The sequence below is a fragment of the Lepidothrix coronata genome, unplaced genomic scaffold (genome assembly GCF_001604755.1).
Source record: "Lepidothrix coronata isolate B3197 unplaced genomic scaffold, Lepidothrix_coronata-1.0 Scaffold25, whole genome shotgun sequence".
Classification (NCBI taxonomy): Eukaryota; Metazoa; Chordata; class Aves; order Passeriformes; family Pipridae; genus Lepidothrix; species Lepidothrix coronata.
The window spans coordinates 5,826,257-5,836,354 of NW_016690205.1; the positions used below are offsets into that span (position 1 = coordinate 5,826,257).

Sequence of the window (10,098 nt, forward strand, 5' to 3'; positions counted from 1 at the left end):
GTTAAATCTCCTTTTAATCTTCCTTAACAATTTTATTTTTCAAGATGTGATTGTTTTAATTGTTCTTTATTTCAAGATATATATGCTTAAAAAAATTAAAATCACCTCATTCCTACTAAAAAGGGTTGCGGGGAAATTAATTCAGTAAGGTCTATCGAGTTCTCTTCTTTGGGAAAATAAAAGAAGGTAAAAAAAGGTGGATTATTTCTCATTACTCATCACCCAGACCCTCCTAGACATTAATATTTTGTATTATTCTGCAAATTCTGGCTGCATTTTGCTTCCAAACTGTATTTGTGCTCACTGCTTTTCAAATTTCCTTGCTAAATATGTCTTCAAAACAAAATGTTTTCAGACTATTCCATTAAAAATACTGAATATTTTTGAAGTGAAATTTTTGGTTTTCTGTGCCTGCACTTTTAAAGGGAGCAGAGCCTAAGATTTTTTTTTTTTGTGATGCAAAATATAGAGATATATTATGTTATATGAGGCACAGTGATGATTTTATTCCAACATAAATGTCATTCTCACATAGTAATTTCATTTGGACTAGTAGAAGTGACTTTTTGTAGGTGTTTGCACCTAATATTAATGTTAAAGTTTAGACTACTTCATGGAAGGATAACGACAGAGCAAATTAACTGGCAAAGCAGGATTTACTAGTTTTCATTGGAAATACCAGGTCCCTCCTACTCTAGGTAACATTTTAGAATAAAATCATTATTTTTATTTAAAAACATTTAGAAATACACACATGGAAGTGAAGAAACATGCCCGCTTCCCCTTCACTATTTACCTCCAAACCTTGCCAGATAAATGCCACTCAGTATCTGAGGTCAGCCTGGCTTTGAATAGCACTCTGCATTCCTGAACTCCTTCCCAAATCTTGGGAAGGCAAAGAGAGGAAAACAAATAGCAGATGTGGGAATTGGGAAAAGGAAACGGTCATTTTTCCAGCGTGTGGGTCACGGAGAATAGATTAGCAAGTCCGGGCTGGTTCAAACACGCTGGCACAGTGAGAGGAGCTGGCCTTTGCCCAGGACAAACAGTGCCAGCTCCGTGAGAGCCGGGAGCGCCGCACACGCGGCCGGGAGCCGCTCCAGCCCCGCGTGGCTGGAGCCACATGCCATGGCAGTGCCCTTGGCTCAGCTCCAAAGGACTGCACCCTCCAGATTGTGCCTGGGGGCTGCTCCAGCAGCCGGGCTGGAGAAACAGCTCCATCAGGGATGGGGGGATCTGCACAAAGCCAACCCCACGCTTCCAGTTTTAGGCACATCTCGTGCACCCTGTGGAGCAAAGGGGTTCTGACTTGACCTTACACATGAGGATCGATGTTGGGATTGCAGCCTGAACCCTCCTCTTGGTAACTACAGGCACCGCTGGGGCCAGACTGATGGCAGGAAACAAGGCTTGGAAAAGCCAGGACACATTGGAAAGCCTCAGGAGAATCTCAGAGGGTGGGGAAGCCCTGGCACAGGCTGTCCAGAGAAGTTATGGCTGCCCCATCCCTGGAAGTGTCCAAGGCCGGGTTGGACGGGGCTTAGAGCAGCCTGGGATAGTGGAAGGTGTCCCTGCACATGGCAGGGGGTGGAACTGGATGAGCTTTAAGGTCCCTTCCAACACAAACCAGTCTGTGATCTATGAATTCTGAGTAATGAATTCAGAAATGGCCTGGAGTTTATCAGGGGAGGGTTAGGTTGGGTGTTAGAAAAAGGTTCTTCCCCGAAGGTGGTTGGGCACTGAACAGGCTCCCCAGGGCAATGGTCACGGCCCCAAGGCTACCAGAGCTCAAGGACTGTTTGGATGATGCTCTCAGGCACATGGTGTGACTCCTGGGGATGGGCCTGTGCAAGGCTAAGGGTTGAACTCGATGATCCTTGTGGGTCCCTTCCAACTCAAAATATTTTGTGATTCTGTAAATCCCTGTTTTCATTTCTATGTGTTATTGGCACAGTACCATGTGATGCCACTCCAGGTCGTGCTAAATCCAGGGGGCAATAATTTACTTCAGTAACTCTCATCGAAACAGGAATAATGACAACACCTCACCATCTTCCTAGGCTCATGCAGTATTTGAGCCACATTGCTACTGAGGACTACCACTGTGAAAGGGAAAATACAGTTCTGGAGACAGGAAAAGTGGACGCAGACACCACCCAGCCACCACAGGACAAATGAGATGTCATCCATGGGATCCCACAGCTCAGGATGTTATTCTTGTGCAGTCCACAATCAATTATGTCTGTACCAAATGACTACACTCACTTTTTTTGGGTCTCCGGGAAATCTTTGTTCAAATTGAAGATGGTTTTCTAACAGGCTCCGCTCTTTACCCAATTTTCCAGCTGAGTTGACTGAGGCCCAGGCAGGTCAAAAGGCTTACCCAAGGTCAGGGAGGGAATCAATGAGTTGGGTCAGATTAGATCTCAGCCTGTTCCTCACTTTTCATCCTCTGCTGTTCCTGCTGGATCACCGTTAGAACCAGGTTAACAAAAATGTCACGGATGTGCTTTAAAAATATATATTTTTAAACTTGTTATCCCAATAAGAATTAAGTTCTTTAGATGGCACGCTATATAAGATTAGGTTTCAAGAGGTGAGGCCTTTGCTGCAAGGAATTCAATATCCAGCACAATGTAAAATCACCAGCAGGAGAGACTTTTACTACTGTATAAAAATAATAAAAATTCAGAAAAGTCAAATTCACAGATCAAATGCTGAAGTGCTCACTCGGGTCAAGTTCTGCCTGGCTTTAATTGTATTTTGCCTTGGGAAAAGGCTTCAGATCTGGCCATAAATTAGTATGCTGATCCCATGGCATGAATGGTGTTTTATTTACTTATTCCCTGGAATATGCTGTAGAATTCAAGTAGCAGTTCAGCGAAAAAGAATCACTCATCTGAATCTGAGGGAACTGTGATATTTATGAGAATAATGTTGGGCTTCCAACCACCCACTATGTAATTTGGCATGAATTGACCAAAATAGTCCATTTCCCCCCAAGGGATGTGTGTGTTTCCTGAACTTCAGCACCGAGAGGCACCAAAAGTACTGGATTTTCAGGAAAAACATCTTCCCTGGGAGGGCAGAGGAGCTGAAGAATGTGCTCCCTGGGGAGGCTGGGCTGTCCCCAGCCTTGGGGGTTTCCAGACCTGGTTGGGGAAAGCCCTGAGCAGCTGTGTCTGATCCTGGAGCTGGGGCAGAGGGATGGCTTGAAGACCTCCTCCAATCCACCCAAGACTATTTTACAATCCTACAGCATCACTGTATATGGTCCTTTTCAGGATAAATTTATTAAGACCACTTCAGGGGCAATTTTTTTCCCCCAGCTCTCTCTCCATCCTCCAAGCTCCTCCCTTCCCAGATCCCTTGAGTCATGGAGATGTGGCACAGAGAAAGAGGAATATAACTTTACTTCCCAGCTATTACTCCATAAATAAACCAGAAAATACACCCACCAAATGTGTTCCTTTTCCATTCATTCACTTCCACGCTACCAAACCACAGACGCCTTGTCCCGGGCTTTTTGTTTTACAGACAATGGGAAAAGATTGCTTTGGAAAGTCCTGTCAGGAATTTTATTTTCCCGAATTTCGGATCCTGACAGGCTCCACTGCAGACACACTCGGAACTTTTGGCAAAGTTCAGCGCTGAGGAAACGGCGTCTCATCAGTTTTCATCTGCAGATCAAAGCAATTCACTGGCAACATGAAAAGACTGTATTTAAAAAGTGACAGGATACCCTTAAAAAAATTAAAAAGAATGAGCTTAGAAATTCTGGGAAGAATGCATTTGGAGTTTCAAGCAAAATAAAACAACATCTAAAAAGCAGGATTAAAAATATCCTCAGACGCAGAGAAATATTTGTATTTGCCCAGCGCTGAAACAATAAACGAATCAAAACGATCTCTGCTCCGTGTTCCAGAGCAGAATAAAACTATTCAACCATTATATTGGGTTCAACTTGGCTGGTTTTCCTGTTGTGCTTCTGTAAAGCCAGGAAAAGCTAAACCAGGCAGGGGATGGCAGCGATTTGGAGGGAGCATCCTGAGAGCGGAGAATCTGGAAAGTTTTAGACAAGATGTGCAAATTCAGGAGATGGAGCACTTGTTCTCCAGCTCCTCTTGACTCCTGGTACCTTCCAGCACTATCAGAAATAGAAATGTTACCTCTCTTTTGACTGGCACACTCCTCTCCTACTCCTCAGGCTGGCTCCGGAGTTGTCTTTGCCTCCACCTCATTTTTGTCAGAACTGGGAGCACACGGAGGTTTCAGCAGCTGTCTGACCTTTTCAGGGTGCACATCTCTACCTTCACCACCCAGGGACTTGCTTATGCTTAAAATCTGCTGCAGGTTAACTTGAATTATTTCATGTGAAGGTGTTTAATGTCACAAACAAATTTTTTTTCTCCTCTTGCAGGTCAGCTGGTATTTTAATGTTTATTATTAAACCGACTTTGGAAGCTGAACATGGAATAGATTTGCCTACAAATGGACACATGGGAGCATCCCACCCCAGCTGTGCACCTGCCATATGGATTTGCTGTATTGTGGCCTCAGGAGCATTTTGGAGGGATGTTGCCTCCCAGGAGGTGTGGGAACAGAGCCAGGTCAAGCTCAGCCCAGCCAGGGGACTTCCCAGTATTGCTCCACCATGGATCCAATTAACCAGTGAGCTCCTCTGCTCCGAGCCTGGACATCAGCATCTTCTGAGAACAGGCACAGAATTACACCCATTTTTATATTTATATTTATAAAATACTTTATATATTTATCTATTCTATACTTAGACTGCTGTTTGAATGGGGAGTTGAACCCAGACTCACACCAAGATTGCTATGAGGAACAGGAACCCTGTGTATTTCCCACTACTGTTAAGAGACAAATAACATTATATATCTAAAAAAAAAGAAGAGAAGATAAACATTTTCAGGGCAGATTTCTATTCCACTCACAGTGTACACTTTATTTATGCAAAAATGTTAATGAAACACACAAGAAGTGAAGCAAGTGCCCCAATTTACCACTGAAGTTGCACAGAAATGCAATTGGACAGGGTTCCAGCTTTCCTTTGGGAGTGCTGCTTGGCAAAGAGCTGCACTTCTTCCTGTCTTCCTCTTTGCCTTTCTAACCCCTCAGAGAAACATCATTTAAATACTATTTCTTTAGAGAATATAAGAATATGTAGAGAGCTCCCAGTGTGGCTTATCTGACCTGTCCAGTTGTCTTGGCAGTTGGGTCACCAGTTGTTTTGGCAGTGGAGATCCAACAATGGGATTCTCCAATCATAGAATCATAGAGTCATAAACATAGAATCATGAAATGGTTTGGGTTGGAAGGGACCTTAAAGATCACCTAGTTCCAACTCCCCTGCTATGGGCAGGGATCCTTAGATCAGGTTACTCAGATCCACATGCAGTCTGGTCTCGAATATCTCCAGAGATTGTGAGTCCACAACCTCTCTGGGCAACCTGTGACAGGGACTCACAACTCTTACAGTAAAGAATTTCCTCCTAATATCTAAAATAAATCTACCCTCCTTCAGCTTAAGGCCCTTCCCCAGGCCCTTTCCCAAGTCCCTCTCCAGCTCTCCTGGAGCCCCTTTAGGCACTGGAAGGAGCTCTCAGGTCTCCCCAGAGCCTTCTCCAGGTGAACACCCCCAGCTCTCCCAGCCTGGCTCCAAAGCAGAGGTGTTCCAGCCCTCTGATCACCTTTGTGGCTTTCTCTGGACTCATTCCAACAGGTCTTTTTTGTGCTGGGACCCCAGAGCAGGAGGTAGCACTGGAGGTGGGGTCTCGCCAGAGCAGAAGGGGAGAAACCCCTCCCTCGACCTGCTGGTCATGCTGTGGGGATCCAGCTCAGGATACAGTCTTCTGAGGGGCTCTATCCCTCAGCTGCCCAAGAGCACAATCATTTGCCATGAGGTCCTTACAAAAGCACAAGGACAGTGTGAAAATGTGTGGGAGAACAGGTAGAACCTGCGTATGTTCAGCTCTGTTGTGCTGTGCACTGCTGCCCATCCATCCCGGTGACACTGGTTCTACCACACGCAGGTTATCCACGGGAAACTGATTCCTTTCATTTAGACCCTCTCCAAAACAAAACACATTTCTACCTGTGGAGAGTAATTCAATATGAACAGTTCTGACTGTTCTTCAGTGACTGTGTGATGAGGTTTGCCAGCACTCGGAAGATTACGCGAGGCTGGAGTTATACCCGCAGTTTATAAAATCATACAGAATTCATACATTTTACACAGACAGGCTCCCTAAAGTGTCACATCGTGTTTTAGCACCTGAACTCACTGTGACTCAGTAAAAGAATCCTGCTTCTCTGCAACGGATCTTGGGCTCTGCAACCTCCTCCACACACATATATCATCCCTGACTTCCGAAGGAGCACGGTCGGCTTGAGGGACAGAGGTGCACCTCCTGTAATGGTATATACTACATTCTGCAGCAACCTTTCTTCTCATATTTCAGAGTTGAAAAAGGCCTGTCAAAAAGGGGCTATTATGAAAGGGAATTTGAAGACATTCATAAACATCTAGACAGAAAATTGCATTTTCAATATGAGAACCTCAATAGTTAAGGCTACATTTGGGAGATCACTATGGCCCTCTTATTTTCTGCTTACGCTGTCAAAGTTTGAATTCATGTTGGGTTTTTGAGCAATTCAAACAAAGGATACTTTCATAAACATCCATTTCATAAACTACAGCATATCTAATTCTTTGGGTTCTGAAGGCTGAGCTGAATGTAGTGTTTGTGGTCTACTGAGAATATGTCTGGAAAACATAAAACAATCTACTAGGTAAGTTACAAAGCTGTTGACATAGGGAATGAAAATGGAAATTCTGTAGTAGTCTCCTCCATCCACAGCTTTCCGCTGTACTTTGCCTGATGTGAGCTGATTGGTGCCGTATATCTTGATGTGAGGATCCCATTTCAGAAATGTTCTGACATTATCTATTTGGCAGCTTGAAAAATAGTATCAAACTCCCAATGCATTTGAGCGCACGTTTCAACCCAGCAACTGTAATATCCATTTCCTCCGGTGCAAGAGGCATGTTAGGACCAACTTCACGTGGATTCATTTCTAAGGATACAATATGTGACTCCGCAATGTCCCTGCACACGCACACAGGGCTTGGTTAGAAAGCCCAAAAGGAATTAACTTGATTTAATTTCCAGTCCTTCCCAGTAAATACTCAGTTTTATCTGGGAGTAAGTTTTTCCTGCAAAGGGATTAATGACGTCAGTTCTGGGAATGCAACAGCACAGTTACTGTTGGCACCTCACCTGCCTATGGCATAGGTGGGAATGCAAGGAGGAATCTTCATTCAAAAAAAAAAAAAGAATTATTAGGAATATTTTCACAAGGGCCTGGAGAGACAGAACAAGGGGGAATGGCTTCGAACTGTAAAAGGGCACGGTTAGATGGGATATTGGGAAGGAATTCTTGGCTATGAGGGTGGAGAGGCCCTGGCACAGGTTGCCCAGAGAAGCTGTGGCTGCCCCTGAATCCCTGGAAGTGTCCAAGGCCAGGTTGGACGGGGCTTGGAGCAACCTGGTGCAAGGTGTCCCTGCCCATGGCAGGGGAGGTGAATCAGATTATCTTTAAGGTCCCTTCCAAACCAAACCCTTCAATTTTCCCTATGATTTCCCAAGTCATTTACACTGATGACAATGTTGGGCTCATCTCTAACCAGGCTACAATAGCCCAGTCCCTTGAAGGATGTGTTCTATTGCAAATATGCTTAATACGTCAATAGGAAAAAAACATATGCTGCAAATTTTGCTGTAATAATTATTGAAAATGCTTGAGCCTTGCTGGAATTTGGCAATAGCTCCACTAAATATAGGACTCCAGGCACACTTAATTTAAGAGGAGATTTATCATTGGTCTTATTGACCCAAAATTCTTCTTATTTAACATTTATAAGCATTTTTACTGCACAAATTTCTCTGTAGCACAACTGATAAAATTTATACCAGTTAGTTTCACCAATATTGTCAAAACATTTTCCAACAACTTCTGGAACAGAGCAGCCAGGAGATAACTAAACCACCTGAAGTCGGGCATATGAAACACCATAACATTTTATGGTTTTGCCCTAAAGAAAATGAAGCCAATCTCTGCTAATATCCCTTTCATTTACACACTTTGCTACGAGATTTCCCTAAAGGCATTAGTGGCTGGCAAACAACTCCCAGCACCTTGATTGCAGGAAATCATATTTCTCCCAATCCCAAGCTTCTTCATAAGTATTGAAAATGCTTTGACTACTAAAATACATTTTCTGAACTTACCAGTAATTCTACACTTCGAACCACCCAATTTCCTTCCTCTCCCAGCACAGGAACCACTTGTATTCCTGCTCAATATATCCCAACTCTGAGCTTACTCTTTGGGTTTTTTTAATAGAGATGAGTCCAGATTTAGAAGTGGAATCGAACAAGCTTGGAGAATGTTTTGGGAGAAGAGAGAGTGATAAAGTTTTGTTAGCGAGGGTGACAAACTATTTCAAATATGATGACCATTTAAAATGTACAGATTTTTATCTGAATGCCCTTGAATTTAAAGAACTGTGGACATTTAAAGTCTTCCAACTGCTCAGACCCAGAATTAAGGATGAAAATCACAGAAAATCACAAATCTTCAGAATAACCCTTAGACCTCTTTTCTTACACACAAATCACATCCCACATCACCAAATTTAACTTTCCCTCTTACACCCATCATGCTCCACTTCCCAGTGACTCAGGTGCTTCCCAGCATCCGCATCAATTAAAACACAGGGACAGACTCTCAAAATGTGCTGCAAATGAAGGTTTGGTATAAGACGTTACTTCTTATTAAAAACCTATTAAGAAACCAGATTCCAAGTGTTTTCACATACACACACTCTCCTTCAGGGCCAATTAAAGAACAAAACATGCTCAGATCAAACAGCCAGCTCTGTATGGACATGAATATTTCCAGATTGAAATTTGCAGGACACATCCCTGCTGTGGAGAAAACACCACAGTCTTGGCAAACAAAATCACAGTTTCTGGTTTCATTCAGCTTTTTTTTTTTTCCTGGTTCTTCTAAATGTGAAAGGCAAGACTTATTTACTCGTTGCACTGAAATCACACCAGGTTACATTCCTGCGGTTCTTCGCAGCTGAGGAGAGGTCAGAGGAGCAGAGGAAGTGAGCGAGGCCAGATTCTGACTCAGTAAAGCACAGACACACAAATATATTATGCCTGTGCTCCAATCTGACAATTTTCTCTGGAGGGAAATTAAAGATCTACAAGTGAGGTCCAAATCAGAGTGATTTTCAATCCCACGTCGTCCCTGAGACTCCATCTGTTCCTCTCCCGGCTCCAGCGAGGGGGCAGTTACAGCTCCAGTGCCCAAGTCTGTCCTCCACAGCAGATGTTGCAGAAAGTAGATGCTTCCAGAGGTTAGTCCTTAACCAGGAATTTAATCCAGCCTGAAATATTTGTGAATTCACATCTCAAGGCATTTAATAAAATCCTCCATTTTTAGTTTTTCATCCCACCCCATCACAGCCTTTGACCTTGAAGTTCATGGATTGGTTTAAGCCTTGGTTTACTTGGAAGCAAATTCATGTGCTGTCACTGGAAGAAAACTACAAATGTTCCAGTCCTGGGAAAATACCATTCTGTACCTGAAAATGCCACATTAAATGAGCAAGTAATAACAAATAAAGAACTGAAAGGAAATGCAATGTCTTATAAGTAACAGACTTAAAGACTGAGAGAAAAGGCCTGGAATGAAAAACAAAGACATGGGACATGAGTTGAAAAACATTTTAGAAATTCTGTACCTTCTGACAGGATCAGTGCTATGAAAATTCCCCTAAAAGTTTTAGTATTAGTGAATTAGACTGAATGTGTCATAACTGAATGCTGGAAACTCCTGGGGAGAAAATTACCATTTAGGGGCCCTCAGAGCTAATTTAATAAAGAAGTCTGATGAGGTAGATAAAGTATAATAGTAGGAAGAGACCTAAATAAATGTAAAAGGAGAGAGAGAGAGAGAGAGAGAGAGAGAGAGAGAGATGTTCTGTTGACACTGATGTCATTG

The 10,098-nt window shown here is 43.1% G+C and overlaps 1 long non-coding RNA gene across 1 annotated transcript; it reads right to left on the minus strand.

Annotated features, from left to right (window-relative positions):
• Nucleotides 1–798: 798 nt before the first annotated feature.
• On the minus strand, nt 799–5,344 carry LOC108494526. Its single transcript, XR_001873887.1, has 4 exons — nt 5,215–5,344; nt 4,170–4,344; nt 2,266–2,464; nt 799–885 (listed from the first exon to the last, which is right to left on the minus strand). It is a non-coding gene; the product is annotated as an uncharacterized LOC108494526 (long non-coding RNA).
• Between the last annotated feature and the right edge of the window lie 4,754 nt (nt 5,345–10,098).